This window comes from Macaca thibetana, chromosome 15 (genome assembly GCF_024542745.1).
Source record: "Macaca thibetana thibetana isolate TM-01 chromosome 15, ASM2454274v1, whole genome shotgun sequence".
Classification (NCBI taxonomy): domain Eukaryota; kingdom Metazoa; phylum Chordata; class Mammalia; order Primates; family Cercopithecidae; genus Macaca; species Macaca thibetana.
In genome coordinates, this window is record NC_065592.1 from 24,070,384 (window position 1) to 24,092,788 (window position 22,405).

Consider the following 22,405-nt stretch of genomic DNA (forward strand, 5'->3'; position numbering starts at 1 on the left):
TAGCATTGATCAACACTTGAATGAGAAGCTTTATTATTCTAACAGATTTTGTTTACAAGCAGAAAATATTGATAAATCTCATGTAATATAAGGATGCATCAGTAGTTTCATATGCTATGCTTTCATAGAGTTCTATAAGGTTTATAAAGATAACTTAAGTCAGTGTCACTGAAAGAAAAGAGTCAGAAATAACCTAAAAAATGAGTGATTCCGTAGAACTAATATATTCATTTTACCGATGGGGAACTGAGATATGAAGAAATTAACTTACCTAAGATCAGAGAATGAGTCAAGGACAGAGCAGGACCATGTCATCAAATTTAGAGAAACTTGAGCTATGTGAATAAATAATCTTATTTCTTTCTTTCTAGCAGAGTTGAATGCAATAATTTGAAGGGTGATTAAAACAATTTGAATTCCAGTTTTCAAGCTTATCCAGTAAAAGCTCACTATACCAAAGAAAGAGTGTACTAATTCAAGAATATAATGCCAATTTTTACTTTCTACAGTCTTGCTTTGACATGATAATGAGAAAACAATCAGTACAAAATGAGTCTTAGATAGGAATCAGCACCTTTGAAAACAAAAGTCTCCAACAGGAAAAAGCATGTTTATACTTGCTTCTTGAAAGATGGTATTCTGCGGCCTCATTAAGAGAAAAGCACATTACATAGTAAGGAAGTGGGATTTGAAAATTGCTCTAGGTGATTCATGATATCTATTCGACATCTTAGAATCCCATTCTTTAGAAGGAACTTAGGTACTACCTTGAGCCATCCCATCTGTGCAGTGTACCATTCCTGGGCAGCATTCACTGGGCACGAAAACCCAGCTATATTTTGAAGCCTTCATTGAAATAATACAGCTAGAATTTCACACATGAGTTTGAACCTTCTATCAGCTAACAGCACGTTCTTTCTTATTTTGCCCTTGCCCTCTCTGGAGCTGCATTTCTTAGTCTTTCTTGGGCCTTCAGCAACCTCTAAAAGTAAGCCCTGCTCCATAACTGCCATTTAGATATTGGAGACCATGATTATGTGCACCCAATGCCTTCTTGTTTACAAACCACTACCCAGTTCTTTCCACTTGGAAATACTCTACAGTGTTTGGTGCTGTGATGGTTAATTTTACATGTCAATTTGGCTAAGGATAGTAACCATTTTTTTGGTCCAACACCAGTCTAGATGTTGCTGTGTAGGTATTTTTTAGATGTGATTAGTGTTTAAATCAGTAGACTTTCAGTGGTGCAGATTATCCTCCATGATGTGTGTGTGTGTGTGTGTGTGTGTGTGTGTGTGTGTGTGTTTAGAGGGGATGTCTTCCAATCATTTGAAAGCCTTGAGAGCAAAGACTGAAGTTCTTTTCCTGTGGAGAACGTTGCCTAATATAGGTGCTGTGCCTCTATAATGATTTGCAAAGTTAAATAGATACCAGCATCACAGATTGAGATAGTGAATTACTGTAATGCAGTAGGGTTTTCAGAAGCCTTTCACAATTGTGGATAAATCACAATATCTTTCAATACTCAGTATATTGAGATACTTACAGATGTTTGGTAAGGATAAATATATGGGAAGAACATAATACAAGTCCTTTTCCCAGTCTTATTTCTAGCCTGTTGCCCACACTGCAGACAAGCCAGTGTTAGGAATGACATTAGTCTGAGAGATGAAGGGTGTTTCATCTCCTTAGTGACAGCAATGGCCAGATAAACAAGCACCCACCATGGGTACAGGAATTTAACCCTTATAAACGGTTTTCACAAATGTTGTATCAAAGAATTCTGACTTCAATCCCACAAACTAGATACTGATATTTTATAAACACAAATGAAGATATTTGTATTTTATAAATACAAATGAAGGCCTGGGAATATGAAATGATTTGCTCAAGACCTCTAAACTCATGTGTGGTAGAACTCCAAGTCTGATATTCTCCCCAGCACATCTTTCCATGCCTTTCTCCAAATAAATAGGCAGAAGAGAGATGAGATTCTTCTGTGGCTGTACTGCTCACTCAAGGGAGTCTGAACCATTTTGACCAGGAAAAGCCAAAAGGAAAGGCCTCTGTCAAGGTCAGACCACACATGGCCTGAAGTCATTGTTCTCCATTCCAGCCCCAAGAACTCTGTGAGATCGATAAAAGCATACATTGAGAAATAAAAGTCATGAGAAAATTTTACAAATTAGCTAGCTTTCATTTCCTGTTGGCTTTTCCAGCACATGCTTGGCACCAGATGAGAGTAATGTGGTAATGCAGTAAAATATCCCTGCGAGACACTATCTGCTTAGAGACAGGAGGCAGTGAGATGCTTTAGCCCTTGATGCCCTAAGGGCCTGTCTGGACATCCTGAGGTTTTCTCAGAAGCCAATATAATAGACTTTTTGTCATATCAAATAACTTTGTTTTTTAGGGAATTTCAAGGCATCAACATTATCTATATTTCCACTGCTGGCTCTTATTTGGAAATGCCAATAAAGTTGGTTTGCTTTATGTTTACTTGATCTCTAAAAACATGTGTGAGCTCAATCTTGTCTTGTCCTAACTGGCATAATTATTCATCATGGATGTATTTCACGGGATTAGAACCAGTAACAGGAAGTCACAGTGTGCCCTATTTTAACAGAAACAAATGTCTAGGCCCTGAACATGGAAAACAGATTCAACAAGGGAGTTAACCCTCACATTGGAAAATTATTCTCATGATGTAATAGTGACAACTATGATTTATTGAGCACCTACTATGGGCCAGGTATTTTATTGATGTTATTTATAATGCTCATAACTACTCTGCAAAGCATGTGAAAGAAAACTGACTGATACTTGGTAAAGGAAAGTAACTTGCTGAAGGTCACATAGAAAATATCTAACCCAAGCTGGTTTCTCCAGCAGATGTTTCTGCTACTACACTGAAATGTTTGTCTTCAGATCATATATAAAACATGTTAATTATTTATAAGGAATATATATATATACATATACACTCACACACACATACTAATATGGAATTTAAATTTTAATTATTTTTAAGGAAGATATATACATATATATATACTGATATGACATTTAAATGAAATTTCTGACAAAAAGAACTATTTCATTAAAATAAGTATACTTATTTTTTAGTACCTAAAAAGCAGTTACAGTTATATTAGGTGTTCAATTAATATTTGTGAAATAAAAGATGCATCATTTATTCCAATTGATCCAAAGGGTTGCATCTACGACCTTTTCTCCTACCACCCCATCGGAAAATTTTTAAAAAAGAAAGTCATTAGTTCTTTCAGCAAGCATGCACAGACAACATATATACACTTGTGGCAGATATAGTTCTAGGCAATGGGACACAGTTATAGGAGAAAATATTCTAGCTTCTAGAGAGGACAAAATCTGGGGCTAACAGACTTATAAACTGACAATGTCAAACAATGTGATAAGTCATACAGGTATGTGCATGTGGGGCCTAAGACAACACAAAGGAAGACTCTAAAGACAGCCTTAAAAGAGGTAAAAACCTGGAGTATTCCAGTGACTGACCAAATGCAACAATCTTTTGTTTTCTTGTGTTTTCATACATTCAAATAAGTTTTTCATTATGTGTAATTTTAGGTTTTTATCCTAGAGTTACAAGACAATGAGATTTGAAAAGTGTGTTGGTCATTTTGAAATCAGATGTTTGTTTTTCTTTGCCATAGAATAGGATGGAAAATTGAAAAGCTTCACTGCTACACAACACTTAGCAACCCTAGATATAAGAGGGTTGTGAATTCAGTTGTATGTTTCATAGGACCTCTTATTATATCTAGGGTTTCTAAGTGATGTGTAGCAGTGGAGCTTTTCAATTTCCTATTCTATAGCAAAAAACAAACATCCGATTTTAAAATGACCAACACACTTTTCAAATCTCATGCAACAAAAGTGATAAAAGGAACTGAGATCTGGATAATGAGAAAAAGGTGGATGCTGTAGCTGCCCTAGGAAGGCAGGGTCAAGGCTGGGGAAAATGTTGAGGGCTGTTGTTTGGGGTCTTCGTGCTGGAAAAATTGGAGTTCAAGCTCCAGTGGAGTCAGGAAGAGGAGAATCTGTGCATGTTCAGGGTGAGGGCTGAGATTTATACTTCTGCATTAAGCCAGAATGCTCAAAGATCTACAGCTTCAATTAAAGGTGGAATAAGCTCAAACTCGCCTTTCTGAGCAACCATATTGTTCACAGCAACCTGTCCCTGTGTGCGGCTTGGAGCCTTGGATATCATACCCCAGTCTATGGTATGCTGTGTTATCTCCTTTTTATGAAAATATCTTTATGTGTTCTGTATAATTTTCCATTAAAATAAGTTAATTTCACTTGCCCTTGGCTCTTAAAATATATAGTGAAATATTTCATAACATAAAATAATTTTTGATAAACTCGCCTAAATAAATACACATTAGAAGGGTTTGTTTCAATTTACATTTTCTGAAAGTGTATATTGCAAAGCCCATTCGTATACATTTATGCCAACCTCTAGGTAATATACAAATAATAGTTTGATCTATGCCAATTTAATAGGATAAAAATAACACATCTTGTAAAACGTAAGGCACATGTGTTGGTTCCCATGTGAAGTCAAACACCCATTGACATGTGTATTGACTGTGGTTGTTTCACCTGTGAATTATTTTTATATGTCTATATATCAGTTTCCAGTTTTTCAATTCAGCTGCTTTTATTTTTCCTTTTTTGTTGTTACAGCTAATTATACTTAGTATTTGTGCAGCATGCATTTCTCTGTTTCAAGCACCATTTTTAATGCTTACATCACTGTTATTCATTGAATCCTTACAATAAACCCTATAGGTTAGGTACTATTATTGTCCCCACTGATACAGAGGACAAAACTGGTTCAGAGATGTTGAGGAACTGATAAAACCAGAATAAAAACTGGGGGACTTAACCCTTCTATTTGGTAGTTTTGCTGTTACTCATGTTGAATTATTTTGTTGTGTGCTTTGTAATTAAAAATTGTGAGCTCATCTTCAGTGAAGTTTTATCTAGAAGAACACAATGAGACCTGAGACGAAGACATGATCATCCAGAGAAGATTTTAATTTGCCTATATTAGACATTCCAGACATTTCACTAGCAATTTGTAAAAATTTTACTGAGATATAATTAATATACCATAAAGTTTGCTTGTTTTAAATATACAATTCACTGAAACAATTTTGAGCAAAAATAACAAAGCTGGAAACATCACGCTACCTAACTTTTAGTGTACTACAAAGCTATAGTAAACAAAATGGTGCAGTACTGGCCTTAAAAACAGAACAGTGAAGCAGAATAGAGAACATAGAAATAAATCTATGCACTGACAGCAAATTGATTTTCAACAAAGATGTCAAGAACAATCTCTTCAATAAATACTGCTGGCAAAACTGGATATCCAGTTTTCTTCATATGCAGAAAAGTGAAAACTAGACCCCTATCTCTCACCAAATACAAAAATCAACTCAAAATGGGTTAAAGACTTAAATGGAAGACCCACAGTGATAAAAAAATACCAGAAGAAAACAGAGGGGAAACATTTCATGACATTGGTTTCAGCAAAATTTTTTTTGAATAAGAACTCGAAAGCACAAGCAAACAAAAGCAAAAATAGACAAATGGAATTACATCAAGCTAAAAAGCTTCTACATAGCAGAGGAAACAATCAGCAGACTGAAGAGACAACTTAAATAATGATAGAAAAATTTGCCCACTATCTATCTGACAAAGGACTAATATCCAGAATATATAAGAAACTCAAAAAACTCAATAGCAGACAAATAAATAACCAAATCTAAAAATGGAGAAAATACTTGAATAGACATTTATGAAAAGAAAACATACAAATGGCTAACAGGTATGTGAAAACATGTGTAATATCACTAATCATCAAGGAAATGCAAACCAAAACCACAACGAGATACCACTTCATCCCATTTCGAGAATGACTGTTATTAAAACAAAACAAAACAAAACAATCCACAAATGCTGGTGCAGATGTAGAGAAAGGGCAACTTTAAGAAATATATATATATAATAATTATTATTATTTTTACTTTTAGAGACAGAATCTTGCTCTGTTGCCCAGGCTGGAGTACAGTGGCCTGATCATGGCTCACTGCAACCTAGAACTCTTCGGCTCAAGGGGATCCTCCTGCATTAGCCTCCTGAGTAGCTGAGACTACAGGCACATACCACCATGCCTGGCTAAAAAAGAGAAACTCATGCCCTGTTGGTGGGGGTGTACATTTTGTAGCATCATTATGGAAAACAGTATGAAAAGTTTCCACAAAATTAAAAACTGTTACCATATGATCCAACAATTGCACAACTGGATATTACACATCCAAAGGAAATGAAATAAGTAAGTTGAAGAGACATCTGCACTCCCATCTTTATTGTAGCAATATCCAAGATATGGAATAAACCTAAGTATCCATCAACAGATGAATGTATAAAATGTATAAAGATACAGAATCAGCCTCTGTATCCATCAACAGATGAATTATAAAATGTATAAAGAAAATGTGTGTACATACACAATGGAATACTATTCAGATGTTGAAAGGAATGAAATCCTGTCATTTATGGCAGCATGAGTGAACTTGGAGGACATTATGGTAGGTGAAATAAGTGAGGCACAAAAAGACAAAAACCACATGATCTCACACACATCTGGAATCTAAAACATTGATCTTACAGAAATAGAAAGTAGACCTGTGGTCACCAGAGGCTGGAGAGTGAAGAGGAGAGTGAGATGGGGAGATATTAGTTAATGAATACAAAGTTATGGTTAGATAAGAGGAATAAGTTCTGGTCTTCTATTGCCCAGTAGGGTGACTATGGTTAACAGTGTTGTATTGTATATCTCCAAATAGCTAGAGGAGGGAATTTTGAATCTTCTTATAACAAAAAATTATAAATATTTGGGATAATGCTAAATACCCCCACTTTGATTATTACACAACCTTGCCTTGAGTTAGGACATACTCTGAGGAACAACATGCTCTGGAATTTCCTCAGCATCAGGCTGATAGTGAGGGTTCATCCAAAATCATGTCCTTGCTTGGTTTTCTCACATCCCTCCCGCTTTTACCTTATTGATCTTTCCTGACGGCATGTTCTTAATAAATACCATGTGCATGATTTATCATCTCAGACACTACTTTGGAGAAAGCTGACCTAAGACACAGAATTAGTAAGTACTGTCTCCCATTTCTGTATTCAAATTTTGCACCTCTACAGAGGGGAGGAAAGTAAGATTCAGAGGGGTTCATATTTTTTTCTCAAGGTCATGGTAAGAGACTTAAGTCTAATATTCTAAAATCTAGTGATGTGAGTTGTACCACAGTGCCTCTTAAATATTTTCATAGGGAAGTAAATCTGATAAGAACAGATTCTACACTTGATCTTAGCCAAAAGGCCGAGAAGCAATAGCGAAGTAAATCTATTATAATGAGCTGCGAAGATTCCTAAGAATCTCTAATTTAAATTATATTTATACTCAGTCTCAGTTTCTTCATTTATGAAATTAGGACACTGTTATTATTGTCAGTGTCTTTCTTTTTGTAAGATTAAATGGAAAAACATAGGGAACATGCTTTGGCATATGACTAGATATTCAGTATATATTTTTCCTTCATTGAAAAGCCAGGGTAAAGAAACTTTAACCCAATAAGGACTCAGGTGTTCTAAATTCGTTTGACCAACCACAGGTTTTTTTTGTTTTTGTTTTTGTTTTTGTTTTTGTTTTTGTTTTCGTAGCAAAGCCTCCATTTCTGGAAAAATACTGAAAAATAACAACCTTCTCAGTCCCTCAGACATAATGGACTATATCAACATCTCCATGGACTTGGTGGATAAAGAATGAAGAATCATATGTTTAGAAGGTTTCTTAATAAAGAGGAAAAGTCACAGAAGACTGGCATGCCACATTTAAAACAGTAGTAACCCAGTAGTCCTTCCTAACTGCTAACTAGACAATTCCCAGGAGCCCAGGAAGGAAATCCAGAAGGATATAAACATGAAATGAATCAAGCATGCAAGATTTTCAAGCAAAATCAAGCAATATTTTCTTTTTCTCTTTTTCCTTCTGTTTTGTTTTGATATGTGTTTGTGTATGTGTGTGAAATATTTATTTATTTTTATCATCATCGGGACATTAGTATTCAGAGGAAGGAAAATGCCTCTTGAATGAGATGTTTGTAGGGAAAATTACAAGGGAGACGAGGCTGACTTTGACCGAGCAATGCCCTCTGAGGATTGGGGTGGATCAGAATGGTTTCGAATATTTTTTCTACTCCCCTAATGGAAGTAAAATAACAACATGAAATAGAGGGGATGGAACAGTCAGCAGGAGGATAAATACCAAGGAAGCGATGTAAACACAGCCCCCAATTTCCCCTGCGAGTAAGAGAATGAGGAATGTGTTATTTATCTCTCTTTGCAATCTGCAAGGCAGAGTATGGAGCTGCCCCCTTTGGGAATATCTTCTATAAACAATCAAATAATTTCAGGATGGGATTTTGAGATGCAGTGAAAGGAATAAAGGAGATTGAGAATTTCTCTAACTCCAGGTCTTCACACACCTCTTCCAAGAAAACTTTCTTCATAGTCCCTGGCAGTGAAATAATACCCTCTTTAAAAGAGAGGTACTTTAGAAGTCATGGATTATGCCATTCCTACTCATTATTTTAGAATATAAAAATTAATGCAACCTGGCTAAATGAGTTATTATGATTACTCTGCACTTGCAGATGAGTATGTAGTGTGGGCTCTGGAATTAAACCACCTAGCTTGAACCTTGCATTCATTACTAATGTAGTGTATTACCTTGGGAAAATTGCACTTGTACTTTCCTCAAGCCTCTGTTTCCTCATCTGTAAAACTAATGATTTCTATGTGATAGGATTTCTGTAAGAGATAAACCTGGTAATGTACACAAAGTTCATAGCACAATGCCTAGAAGATATTAAGAGCTCCATAAAGCCTGGAGCTTGTACTTGTTTTTGTTTTTGTTGCTGTTATTACTATCATTATTAATACTTATTAAGAAACGGAAGTAGAATCCAAATTCATTTTTTCCATCTTTAAATTCATCCTTCTTTTCTTTCCATTCTGTAACTTTTAATCTCTTAAGATTTCACATTGCTTTAGCAAATTTTATTGTTCTAATATGTAATAACTAGTGGCATATACATCTGATGCAATGACGTAGTAGGTAGTTTATGGAACTTTTCAGACCAGGCCTTAACTCATACCAATCCCACACATCTCAGAAAATGTTAGCCAGGTAAACAAAGATCGATCTCACCTAAATATAGAGAAGACTGGAGGATTTGTCATCACAAATGGAGTCAACTGTCTTTGAGAAAGTGTTTGCTGACTATGAATGGAAATGACTAAAATTTATTCTTATAGGGAAACTTTAATCTTTTTTTAGAAAGGGCAGGGCTAGGATAGATAAGGACTTGCAGAATCAATGGCACTTGTCCTGTGCCTTGAAGAATGTGGAGGTCTTTGATGAAGTAAGGAGGTAAGAGAGGCTATTGTAGGTGGGCCAACCACATAAGAAATGGGATGGAGAACTACCAGAATTTACTCATAAGTATATTCTTTAATCCTTAGGCTTCCTCTTGAAAGGTATTTCTTTAAGGATGCATTCCTCAATACCCCAGTTCAATAGTGTTCACTTTTTTCCCCTCCCTCATAGCATACTACAGTTTTCCTTCAAATTACATATTATAATTTAGAACTGAATATCTATTTATGTATGTTGATGAGGGTGGACTGAAGTAGAGTGGTGTGTGTGTGTGTTTTAGTTCAGTCTCCCCTATTAGGCTGTAAGTTTGTTCTATGAGGATATAAATCTGGTCTATTTTTACATGCATTTGTATCCTCAGTGTCTAGCACCACGCGTACCTGACACATTGTAAATGCTATTACATATTTTTCGTTGAATGAATGGATCAGTCAAGTGACTCGCCTGCATAGAGGGTGGTGCTGTGCTATAGAAATAGATGTACGGATGAGGAGCAAGACAGGTCACTCTGTCTCTGCCCCCAAGAAGACTGTGGATCAATCCCTATTCCTCTCTTAGCCTTCGTTGTCTTTTCTGTAAAGTCAGAGCTAAAGACACTAAGTGGGTTTTCTGGTACTGAAGTTCTAGGATTTTTAATGCTTCTTTAATTATTTACTGAGAAGTATTTGCATTATACTAGTTAGTACCCATTAGTAAGAATATAATATATGATGGTGCTTTTTAATATACAAATAAAGGATGGTTGAGAGTTCTTTTTTCTTTATTATATAAATATACATTGAGCCCCTACATACCAGGTCTTAGAGGAAGCAGAGATCAGTAAAAAACATGGCCCCTGACTTTTAGCAACAGAGAGAGAATGAAAGAGGAACAAAAGAATGAGAATTAAAAATGACAAGAAAAATAAAGAGAAGAAAGATGCAGGAAACGTAAAGGAGAAGAGGTAAAAGAAAGTTAAGATGAAAAGGGGAAGGACGTGAAGAAGGTATGATTTCTTGAGCATGTATTTTATGCATCTTATCCTATTTTACTGATGTTGAAACTGAGGTTCTAACAGATTAACTCTAAATTTATTGGTAGGACTTGGCTTACTTACAAAGCTGACTGCCTTATGATCTTAATATTGGGCCTATGATTCCTCTCTGCCTGGTGAAACCACATACAGGAAAACAGGCAGTTGCACTGACGTGGTAAGGGACTTGAGAGAGACCTGCATCCTTTGCATTTGTAATCCAAGACCCAGAGCCCTGCCCTCTTGTTCTTCTGGAGTCTCCCTCTTAGTACCTTAGAATGCTTACGTTTCCCCTGCACTTAAAAGAAACATAAAAAGAGAAGAGAAAAGAAAAGAAAAGAGAAAAGAAAAGAGAAAATGTTGCTACAGCAAACTGAAGGGAGAAAGACTATTTTCCCCCAAAGAAAGAGGAAGCTTGTAGAAGCTTGGGGTAAAGACAGGGCGGGATATGGCAGGAAAGGATCAAACTGAAGCCTAAAGGCTTTTGGCTCCTCTCCTCAATTATTCCTTCTCTTCTTTGCAGCTTTTAAGTTTCATTCATTGTATCAGTGGGATTTGGGGATTGGACTGAAGTTGCGGTAATAGAGGTGCCCGAGGCAAACTTTGGTTCTTTAGTTTCCAAGAAAAACAATTACCCTAATCTAGCCTGCCACCCCTTCTTCTCCCCTTCGCAGTGGAAATTCACTGGGTTCAGAGAGCATTCTTGGGAGGAGACATGTGTGCCATTTCAGTCACATTACATTGTGTGACTACAATTTGCCCAAATTTCTTTTTTCCCCCACTTACTTTATTTGCCATTTATTTAGTAAGCATTTATCCAGTGCTTCATACAACTAGCATTCATTGAGCTCTTCCCAGGAGCCCAGTGCTTAGTCAAGGATGTGAGATATATTATTTCATCTAGTTTTCATGATGACCCACAAGGTAAATATAATTTTTATCCGTATTTATTCCAAAGAGATTAAGTAACCTGCTCAAATTCACAGCTATGAATTAGACTAGCCAATACGTGAACTCCTTCATTGCCTGTCTTCACGGCCTGTGCTCTTAACATGTCATCATACAATCTCTCAACCACAACCTCTGTGTCCTAATTACCATTCTATGATTTTTAAATAAATCTTGAAACCAAGACACAGAGAGCTGAAGCAATTGCTTCAGGTCCCACAGCTTGAAAACAGCAGAGATAAGATTTGAATTCATGCTGTTTGTTGTTGTTTTTCTTTATTTCTTCCAAAAAAAGAAAGAACACAAACAGGATACATGTGCAGAATGTGCAGGTTTGTCACATAGGTATACGTGTGCCATGATGGTTTGCTGCACCTGTTGACCCATCCTCTAAGTTCCCTCCCCTCAGCCCCCATCCACGAACAGACCCTGATGTGTGTTGTTCCCTTCTCTGTGTTCACGTGTTCCCATCATTCAACTCCCTCTTATGAGTGAGAACTTGTGGTGTTTGGTTTTCTGTTCCTGTGTTAGTTTGCCAAGGATGATGGCTTCCAGCTTCATCCATGCCCCTGCAAAGGATGTGATCTCATTCCTTTTTATGGCTGCATAGTATTCCATGGTGTATATGTACAACATTTTCTTTATCTAGTCTATCATTCACGGGCATTTGGGTTAGTTCCATGTTTTTGCTATTATAAATAGTGCTGCAATAAACATACATGTGCATGTGTCTTTGTAGTGTAATGATTTATATTCCTTTGGGTATATACTTAGTAATGGGATTGCTGGGTCAAATATTATTTCTGATTCTAGATTCTTGAAGAATTGCCATACTGTCTTCCACAATGGTTGAACTAATTTACATTCCCATCAGTAGTATAAAAGTGTTCCTATTTCTCCACAGCCTCACCAGCATCTATTGTTGACTTTTTTAAAATAATTGCCACTCTGACTGGCGTGAAGTGGTATCTCATTGTGGTTTTGATTTGCATTTCTCTGATGATCAGTGATGTTGAGGTTTTTATCATATGTTTGTTGGCCAAATAAATGTTTTCTTTTGAGAAGTGTCTGTTCATGTCCTTTGCCCACTTTTTGATGAGGTTGTTTGTTTTTTTCTTGGAAATTTGTTTCAGTTCCTCATAAATTCTGGATATTAGACCTTTGTCAGATGGGAAGATGGCAAATATTTACTTCCATTCTGTAGGTTGCCTGTTCACTCTGATGATAGTTACTTTTGCTGTGCAGAAGCTCTTTAGTTTAATTAAATCCCATGTGTCAATTTTGGTTTTTGTTGCAATTGCTTTTGGCATTTTAATCATGAATTATTTGCCCATGCCTATGTCCTGAATGGTATTGCCTAAGTTTTCTTCTAAAAATAGAAGAAACTTTAAGTTTTCTTCTAGGGTTTTTATGCTTTTGGGTTTTACATTTAAGTCTTTAATCTATCTTGAGTTAATTTTCATATAAGCTAAGGAAGGGGTACAGTTTCAGTTTTCTGCATATGGATAGCCAGTTTTCCCAACACCATTTATTGAAAGGAGATCATTTTCCTATTACTTGTTTTTGTCAGGTTTGTTGAAGATCACATGGTTGTAGATGTGTGGTGTTATTGCTGAGGTCTCTGTTCTGTTCCACTGGTCTATATGTCTGCTTTAGTACCAATACCATGCTGTTTTGTTTACTGTAGTCTTGTAGTATAGTTTGAAGTCAGGTATTGTGTTGCCTCCAGCTTTGCTCTTTTTGCTTAGGATTGTCTTGGCTATACGAGGTCTTCTTTGATTCCATATGAAATTTAAAGTAATTTTTTCTAATTCTGTGAACAATGTCAATGGTAGTTTGATGGAAATAGCATTAAATCTATAAATTACTTTGGGCAGTATGCCCATTTTCATGATATTGATTCTTCTTGTCCATAGAATGGAATGTTTTCCCATTTGTTTGTGTCCTCTCTTATTTCCTTGAGCAGTGGTTTGTAGTTCTCCTTGAAAAGGTCCTTCACATCCCTTCTTAGCTGTATTCCTAAGTATTTTATTCTCTTTGTAGCAATCGTAAATAAGGTTCATTCATGATTTGGCTCTCTGCTTGTCTATTGTTGGTGTAAAGAAATGCTTGTGATTTTTGCACATTGCTTTTGTATCCTGAGACTTTGCTGAATTTGCTTATCAGCTTAAGGAGTTTTGGGGCTGAGATGATGGAGGTTACTAAATATGAAATCATGTTATCTGCAAACAGAGGCAGTATGACTTCCTCTCTTCCCTTTATTTCTTTCTCTTGCCTGATTGCCCTGGCTAGAACTTCCAATAGCATGTTGAATTGGAGTTGTGAAAGAGGGCATCCCTGTCTTGTACAGATTTTCAAAGCGAATGCTTCCAGCTTTTGCCCATTCAATATGATATTTGCTGTGAATCTGTCATGAATAGTTTTTATTAATTTGGGATATGTTTTATCAATACCTAGTTTATTGAGTTTTTAACATGAAGGGATGTTGAAATTTAATGAAGGCCTTTTCTGAATCTATTGAGATAATCATGTGGTTTTTGTCTTTGGTTCTGTTTATGTGATGGATTATATTTATTGATTTCTGCATGTTGAACCAGCCTTGCATCCCAGGGATGGAGCCAACTCGATCGTTGTGGATAAGTTTTTTGATGTGTTGCTGGATTTGGCTGGCCAGTATTTTACGGAGGATTTTTGCATCAATGTTCATCAAGGATATTGGCCTGAAGTTTTCTTTTTTTGTTGTGTCTCTTCCCAGTTTTGGTATCATGATGATGCTGCCTCCTAAAATGAATTAGGGAGGAGTCAGTCCCTCCTTTTCAATTGTTTGGAATAGTTTCAGAAGGAATGGTACCAGCTCCTCTTTGTACTTCTGGTAGAATTCGGCAATGAATCCATCTGGTCCTGGGCTTTTTTTGCTTGGTAGGCTGTTAATTATTGCCTCAATTTCAGAACTTGTTATTGGTCTAGTCAAGGATTTGACTTCTTCCTGGTTTAGTCTTGGAAAGGTATATGTGTCCAAGAATCTATCCATTTCTTCTAGATTTTCTAGTTTATTTGCATAAAGGTGTTTATACTATGCTCTGATGTTACTTTGTATTTCTGTGGGGTCAGTGGTGATATCCCCTTTATCATCTTTTATTGCATCTATTTGATTCTTCTCTCTTTTCTTCTTTATTAGTGTAGCTAGCAGTCTATCTATTTTGTTAATTTTCTTCAAAGAAAGAACTCCTGGATTCATTGGTTTTTTGGAGGGTTTTTCATGTCTCTATCTCCTTCAATTCTGCTCTGATCTTAGTTATTTCTTGTCTTATGCTAACTTTTGGATTAGTTTGCTCTTGCTTCTCTCACTCTTTAATTGTGTTGTTAGGGTGTCAATTTGAGATCTTTCAAGCTTTCTGATGTAGGCATTTAGTGCTAAAAATTTCCCTCTTAACACTACTTTAGCTGTGTCCCAGTGATTCTGGTATGTTGTCTTTTTGTTCTCATTGGTTTCAAAGAACTTCTTGACTTCTGCTTTAATTTCATTATTTACCCAGGAGTCATTCAGGAGCAGGTTGTTCAATTTCCATGTAATTGTGTGATTTTGAGTGAGTTTCTTAATCCTGAGTTCTAATTTGATTGCACTGTGATCTGAGAGACTGTTATGGTTTCAGTATTTTTGCATTTGCTGAGGAGGGTTTTACTTCCAATTATGTGGTCGATTTTAGAATAAATTGTAAGTCCCAGTGCTGGCTGCTGCCCCTTCCCCAGGGAGCTCAAATGGCTTAGACAGCAGGCAGCCACAGCTGTGATGCTTGTTGCCCCTCCCCATGGGAGCTCCATAAACTTAAGCAGATTCCAGCTGAGAGGCTGTTGAGAATGCTCCAAGGTTGGGACCACCACACCTGGTGGTATGGGTTCACGAGCGGGATCTCCCTATCTGTGGATTGCACAGTTCCATGGAAAAAGCATTATTTACCCACCTGAGTAGCATGCTTACTCACTGCTTCCCTTGGCTGGGGGGATGGGGCTCCTGCCTGTGGCTCTCAGGTGGATCACCACACCACACTGTTCTTCCTTCCTCTCTGTAGATCACACCAGCCTCCTAGTCAGTTCTGAGGAGAGAACCTGGATATCTTGGTTGCTGGTGAAGGATTCACTCGCTTATTATGGTTCTTTTTGATGGGAACCTCTAAACGCCACTGTTTCTAGTTGGCCATCTTCCCCCCAACCTCAATTAATGCTGTTTCTACAACCCCAAGCTCCACATGAAGGGCTGCACCAGTGTTGAGGGTGGTGATGGGGAGGTTTGCGTTTCAAAAAGGCCATTCTGTCTGGTATATGGTGCATCATCTGATAGGAGCATGTGGACACCAGGAGGCCAATCCTTCTCATGTCCACACTAGGGCAGGGCTGTGAGTTTCTCTATTCTGATTTATATCTACTTCCAGGATGTTCCCGCATGTTCATTTATGTCTCATTTCAATTGTCTGTTAAAAAAAGTGAGAACAGTGCAATTTGCCTCAAACAATGCATTTTCCTAAAAAACAGGACCAGCCCTGTTGGAGACTCTTGTATTTTAATTATGCTTAGCAGGTACATTTTTAAAGAGTCTCAAGTAGGAGTCTGATGGGCAAGCATGCACCTTTCTTCTTCAAAACTGCTACCAAATTAACATTTAACTTTAAAGGAGGTTGCTTTCTCTTCCACAGTGCAGTTTCATATCTCAGCATAGCTGGATTGATTCTCAGATACAAGGGAATAGAGAGAACTACAGGGGTAAAGAGTGATTTGAGCCAGCTTCTAGAAGGTCTTGAATGCTAGGTCAGGGTGTCTAGACTGTATCCAATAGTCAAAGAAAGACCACTAAGTATTTTTGTGTTAGCTTAGCTTGCGATAAGCTTGAGTAAAGAATATTTTTCTCCAGTGACTGTAATCTGGTTTGTCTCTCTCTTTCTGTTTCTGTGTATATGTATGTGTATGTGTATATGTGTGTGTGTATGTGTGTGTATGTATATTTAAACATACATATATACTAGGTATAAAATTGCATGCATTGCTTATTTTTTTCTCGAACATAACTCTTATACAGGTTAATTGAAGAAAATATAGGGCATATATTAAATATAAAGAATATAAAAATCACATATAATCTCACAATAGAAACTTCACCATGCTAAAATATTTTCTTTCAAAACCCCAGTAAATACATATGATATTGTATCAGACTCACTCTACAGATGTATTAACATCCATTAAGTTTATAAGCCTCTGCTGTAATTAATTCTAGAATACATAACACAGTGGTGACTAAATAAGAAACAGCTGGATCTCAAGTCAACTTTGCAGTGTAGTTTGTAATTTTTCAAAACCACTTATGTAGCACTAACCATGAGCCAGCACTGTTCTCAGTGTATTTAAAATGTTAACTCATTTAATACTCATAATAACTGTATGGGACAGATACTAATATTAATTTTCTTTTTAGAGATGAAGAAACTGAGGGCTGAAAGAGGTTAAGTAATTTACTCAAGTTCACTGTTTAGAGAGCTCAAATTTGTAAATTTTAAAAAATTGTCTCTACTTGTGGCCTCCTATTAAGGATGATGTGGTAGGTAGGATAGTATAGTAGCTTCCCACCCACGTCCTAGTTCCCTATACTGGTGAATATGTCATCTGAAGAATACATTACCTGGCAGAAAGGACTTCTCAGATGTGATTAATTTAAACATCTTAAAATGGGAAGATGATGTTGGGTTATCCAGGTAGACCCAATGAAATCACAAGAGTCCTTATAAAAGAGACACACGGCCGGGCGCAGTGCCTCACGCCTGTAATGCCAGCACTTTGGGAGGCCGAGGTGGGTGGATCACGATGTCAGGAGATCGAGACCATTCTGGCTAACACGGTGAAACCCCCTCTCTACTAAAAATACAAAAAAAAAAAAAATTAGCCGGGTGAGGTGGCGGGCGCCTGTAGTCCCAGCTACTCGGGAGGCTGAGGCAGGAGAATGGCATGAACCAGGGAGGCGGAGCTTGCAGTGAGCCGAGATGGTGCCACTGCACTCCAGCCTGGGCAATGGAGCAAGACTCCGTCTTAAAAAAAAAAAAAAAAAAAAAAAAAAAAAAAAAAAAAAAGAGAGAGAGAGACAGTAGGGTCAAGGTCAGAGAAAAGGAAATGTGATGATGGTGGCAGAGATTGGAGTGATTTGTTGTCATGAACCAAGGAATGGAGGTAGCCTCTGGAAAACATATAAGGAGAGGAAACAGGTTCTCCCCCTAGTTCCTCTAGAATGAATGGCAGCTCTATTGAGTCTTGGAAGAACTTTTCTCAGGTTTCAGACTTCCAGAACATTAAGATAATAAAACTGTGCTGTCTTCAGCCACTAAGTGTGTGATAATTTATTATAATAGCAATAAGAAAATAATACAAATGGGATCTGGAATGTATACCTCTTAACATCTTTTAAGTGTCAATCAGGGGTGTTCCTCCCCAACCAGGTGAATCTCACAGGTGCTACATAAATCATATTTTAAATGACAGGATCTCAAATATCTCCTCCACCTCATCTGGTACCAAACCATATATTTATAAATAAATAAATAAACACACACTGTTTATTTGTTATATGCATGCTCTCTCTCTATATATACATATATATATAAATGTATATGTACATAAAAATTAAGGATGGTGTGGTATGTAGAATAGTAGTTTCACACCAAAGATGTCCAGGTTCTAGTCCCCTATACCTGTGAATACATTACCCGAGTAATACATTACCTAGCAGAAAGGATTTCTCAGATGTGATTAAGGATCTTAAAATGGGAAGATGACCCTGGGTTTTATATATATATATATATGCGCGTGTGTGTGCGTGTATATATATATATGTGTGTGTGTATATATACACACACACACATAACAAATAATGCATCAAAAGTCAGCAACGTGTGTATGTATATATTTATTAAATATATTTATCTATAATTACATTAAGTATATAAATATATAGTAAATATATTTATATATTTAAATATATGCATTTATTTAACATTATGTACCAAGACCTTTCCCGATGTCTTTGTGTCTTAGGAGGTGCTCCTAAGGCCCAGAAAATCCACTGCCACCTGTTGATGCAGCACAAGGTGAGAGCTGTGGAACTGGTGGAAAAAAAACTTGCCAAAAGAGTCTTTAGCAGCTGGGAGTGGGAGTGGCTGTTGGAGACCCACTTCCTGCCATGATGGGGAAGGCACATGTGTCCTCTGGGCCAGGCAAGGCAGCAGCTATCAGGTATCTTGAAAGGGACTGTGCACAAAACTGCCTGCAGGGTGAGGAAACCTAAAGGAGACAGTCTGTGTGAGGTAGAAGGATGGCTGAGGTGTGGTCATAAATATTCAGCCAGAGGGATATTGAAATCAGAGCTCATCAAATTAGAGGGCCCTGCTGTGGTGGAGCTGGAGTTGTGAATTCTTAATAACCCCAGAGACACCTCACAAAGGAAAGAGACAGTCTTTGAACATCTACCACATCCACTCCAATGTCAGCTTTAAATTGTTCTGGTTAACAGTGCTGCCTCTCCCTATACCACCCTGTGAACACTTTTAAAAGGCACATCCTCCTGGTAGAGGCAGCCAAGAACTTGGTGACAAAGTGACAGTATTGTGATAATTTACAAACATGCCCGTTCTCCCAGATGATTGAAGGTCCTCCCCTGAGTGTATAGCTTCCCTAGCACAGTGAGCTAGATATCTTGCTACATTGACTGGGTACACTTGCATGGCATGTAACTTACACAACTGTAGGTGGTAGCCCTACAACAGAAGTAAGACATCCTTTGTTTCTTCCTCTCTCACCTCACCCTGACCATTCTGGGAGGACTCAAATAGTCATAATAAGTGGGGAAAGAGAAATAAAAGAGTATAGTGAGAAAATACTTAGGAGACTGATGACAAGTCTCTTTACCTCTCTCTACGATTTCTAATTGTGCCAGGCCAGAGCTTGGGAGAGGAAGACGTTTGTTTGTTTGTTTGTTTGTTTTATTATATATATTTAAAGTATACAATATGAGGTTTTGCTACACTTAACTTGATATACATAAACATAGTAAAGTGAGTACTAGGGTCAAGCAAATTAACAAAACCACCTCATATAACTACCTTTCTCTTTTTCTTTTACTTTTTGGAGGTAGGAGTACTTAAAATCTACTTTCTTGGCAAATTAACAGTATATAAAACAATCATATTAACAGTAGTCCCCATGTTGTACATTAGATCTCTAGACTTATTAATGCTACATAAGTGTAACTGTATACCCTTTGACCTATAATGTATCATTTTCCCCTGCCATACCCACCCTGGTAGCCACCACTTTACTCTCTATTTCTATGTATCCAGTTTTAAGATTTCACATATAAGTGAGATGATGCATCATATATTTATCTTTATGTGTTTGGATTATTTCACTTAGTATGATTTATCCATGTTTTCACAAGTAACAGGACTACCATATGACCCAGCAGTCCCATTTCTGGGTATATACCCAAAGGAAATGCAATCACAATCTTATAAATATATCTCCATTCCCAGGTTCACTGGAGCATTATCTACAATAGCCAAGATACAGAAACAATCAAAGTGTCCATCCACAGATGAGTGGATAAAAGCTTGTTATATATATTATATATTATATATCGTTATATGTAACATATACTATATATGTAATACACATGGGAAAAGTTGCTTTTTAAAAAACATTGACTGAGATTGACTTTAGTTTTACAATAAGCTGAACATTTTAGTACCTGGTAAACAAGATTGTGTTTTCCCAAGGAGGACCAGAGAAAGTAAGGAAATCTGCCTAAGATGTAAACCAGGAATATGGGAAAATTTAGTATATAGAGTAAGTTAAAGAGATAATCATTGAAAAGAAAAGTTATTTTCTACTTATACCTATAGACCCATACATTCAATAAACCGGTTTAAAATATTGTAATATAATACTTGTTAAACATATTATAAAGAGCTCCATCAGAAACTACACTGTGTTGGAGAGCAGGTGGGAAGAGAGGTACTTAATTGCTGAGTCTACAGGTCTCTTGTTTCTACAGGTCTCTTGTTTCTACTTCAGCCATAGTAGTCGCCTATTATCAGTTTTATTGATTGGACTTCTTAGCAAAATTTCACTTAAATGAAAATTTTCACAGCCACAAATTATTGAATATCATAGTTTAAGATGCAATATTTAACACTGCAGATAATAACGGACATCTTTTATTGTAGTTGACTGTGTACACAGTGAACTGTCCCTATTGGACTGAATGATTCTTTTAACAGTAGCAACTTTATTTGTCTTTCTTTTTTTATTATTATTATTTTTGGGGGGCGATGGAGTCTCACTGTCGCCCAGGCTGGAGTGCAGTGGCGCAATCTCAGCTCACTGCAAGCTCTGCCTCATTCTCCTGCCTCAGCTTCCCGAGTAGCTAGGACTACAGGCGCCCACCACCATGCCCAGCTAATTTTTGGTATTTTTAGTAGAGATGGGGTTTCACCGTGTTAGCCAGGATGGTCTCGATCTCCTGACCTCGTGATCTGCCTGCCTTGGCCTCCCAGAGTGCTGGGATTACAGGCGTGAGCCACCGCACCTGGCCTATTTGTCTTTCTATCTGCAAGAGTGCATAGAACACAGGGGGTCTCTATTTTCCACACCAAATGAATCAATGATTCTACTCTTACATGCCTCATCGGAGTTACAAACCCAACAACAATTTACTTTCTGTCTTCAGGAAATGATGAGATTCCACCTTGATAGTAAAATGGGCCATATTTTAATCCTTATATTTAATTGCACAAAACACCGCTTTAATCCATAGTGCTTTTAGATATAGCATTTGATCATATGAAGGCAAGCAGCCTAGGCAATGATAACTCATAATGACTCCAAGTGCCTCCTAGTACTAAGTGTCACTTGTAGCAGGAAATTGGTGATTTTCAGTTGACATGAAGTGGAAAATTATTTCATGTCAATTGATGCTAGATGGTTCCATTTTTATTAAACAGATGCAAAATGGGTTGGTGTGCAGGAAGCATTTAGTGCTAAGTGAGCTGACATCGATTTGGCTGTAGGGTCAGAGGTTCAAGAGGAATGTGGGAACTGGAAATGCCAGGGAAGACCAAAGTTGTCACATCGGATGAAGCCAGCATGCCTGTCTTTAACTTCTAATTCCTGTGGGATGCCTGGGTGGAAAGGAATCAAGAAGCTCAGCCCCCAAGCTGCTTATGGAATGTTGTCGAAAGCAGGTGTGGAATTTTGTTCTTGTAATTACTTTCCCTGCAAATTCTTGTACCACTGTGTAATCTGGTCTGGGGTTTGCCACTAACCCACTCAGTGACTGTGTGCCAATTGTTACTCCTCTATGTGCCTGTATTCTCATCTGTGCAATATAGGGGCATAAATTTATCCTTTTAGTGTATTGAATTTTTATGTAAACTGTGCTTTGTTCTCAACTGATATCTTTTTAAATACTCACCGAAAATCCTGAGAAGTAGATCCTATACTTACCATTTTATAGATGAGAAAACTGTGGTTCAGAGAGACAAACTGATTTGAGTCAATGTCACATGGCTAAGAAGGGAAGGAACAAGTTTCTAAATCTATGAGATTCCAGATGCATCATTCTACTCTTGTGAAATACCTGCATTCACACTTAAGCTATATGTATTTTTGTTGTGGGAAAAATATGAGGTTAGAAATCTTCCTCCTGGATTCAAATTTAAACTCAATTACCTATACTGCTCTCCCATCACAGACAAAGCATTCCAAATTTTTTGGCCTCTGCTTTCTTAATTGTGCTAGAGAGAAATAATATCCCCTACATATATCTATGCTCTAATACCCATAAC

At 37.2% G+C, this 22,405-nt stretch overlaps 1 pseudogene; it reads right to left on the reverse strand.

The window, feature by feature from the left end:
* Positions 1–7,290: 7,290 nt before the first annotated feature.
* Positions 7,291–7,459, reverse strand: LOC126938204 (uncharacterized; annotated as a pseudogene).
* Positions 7,460–22,405: the final 14,946 nt, after the last annotated feature.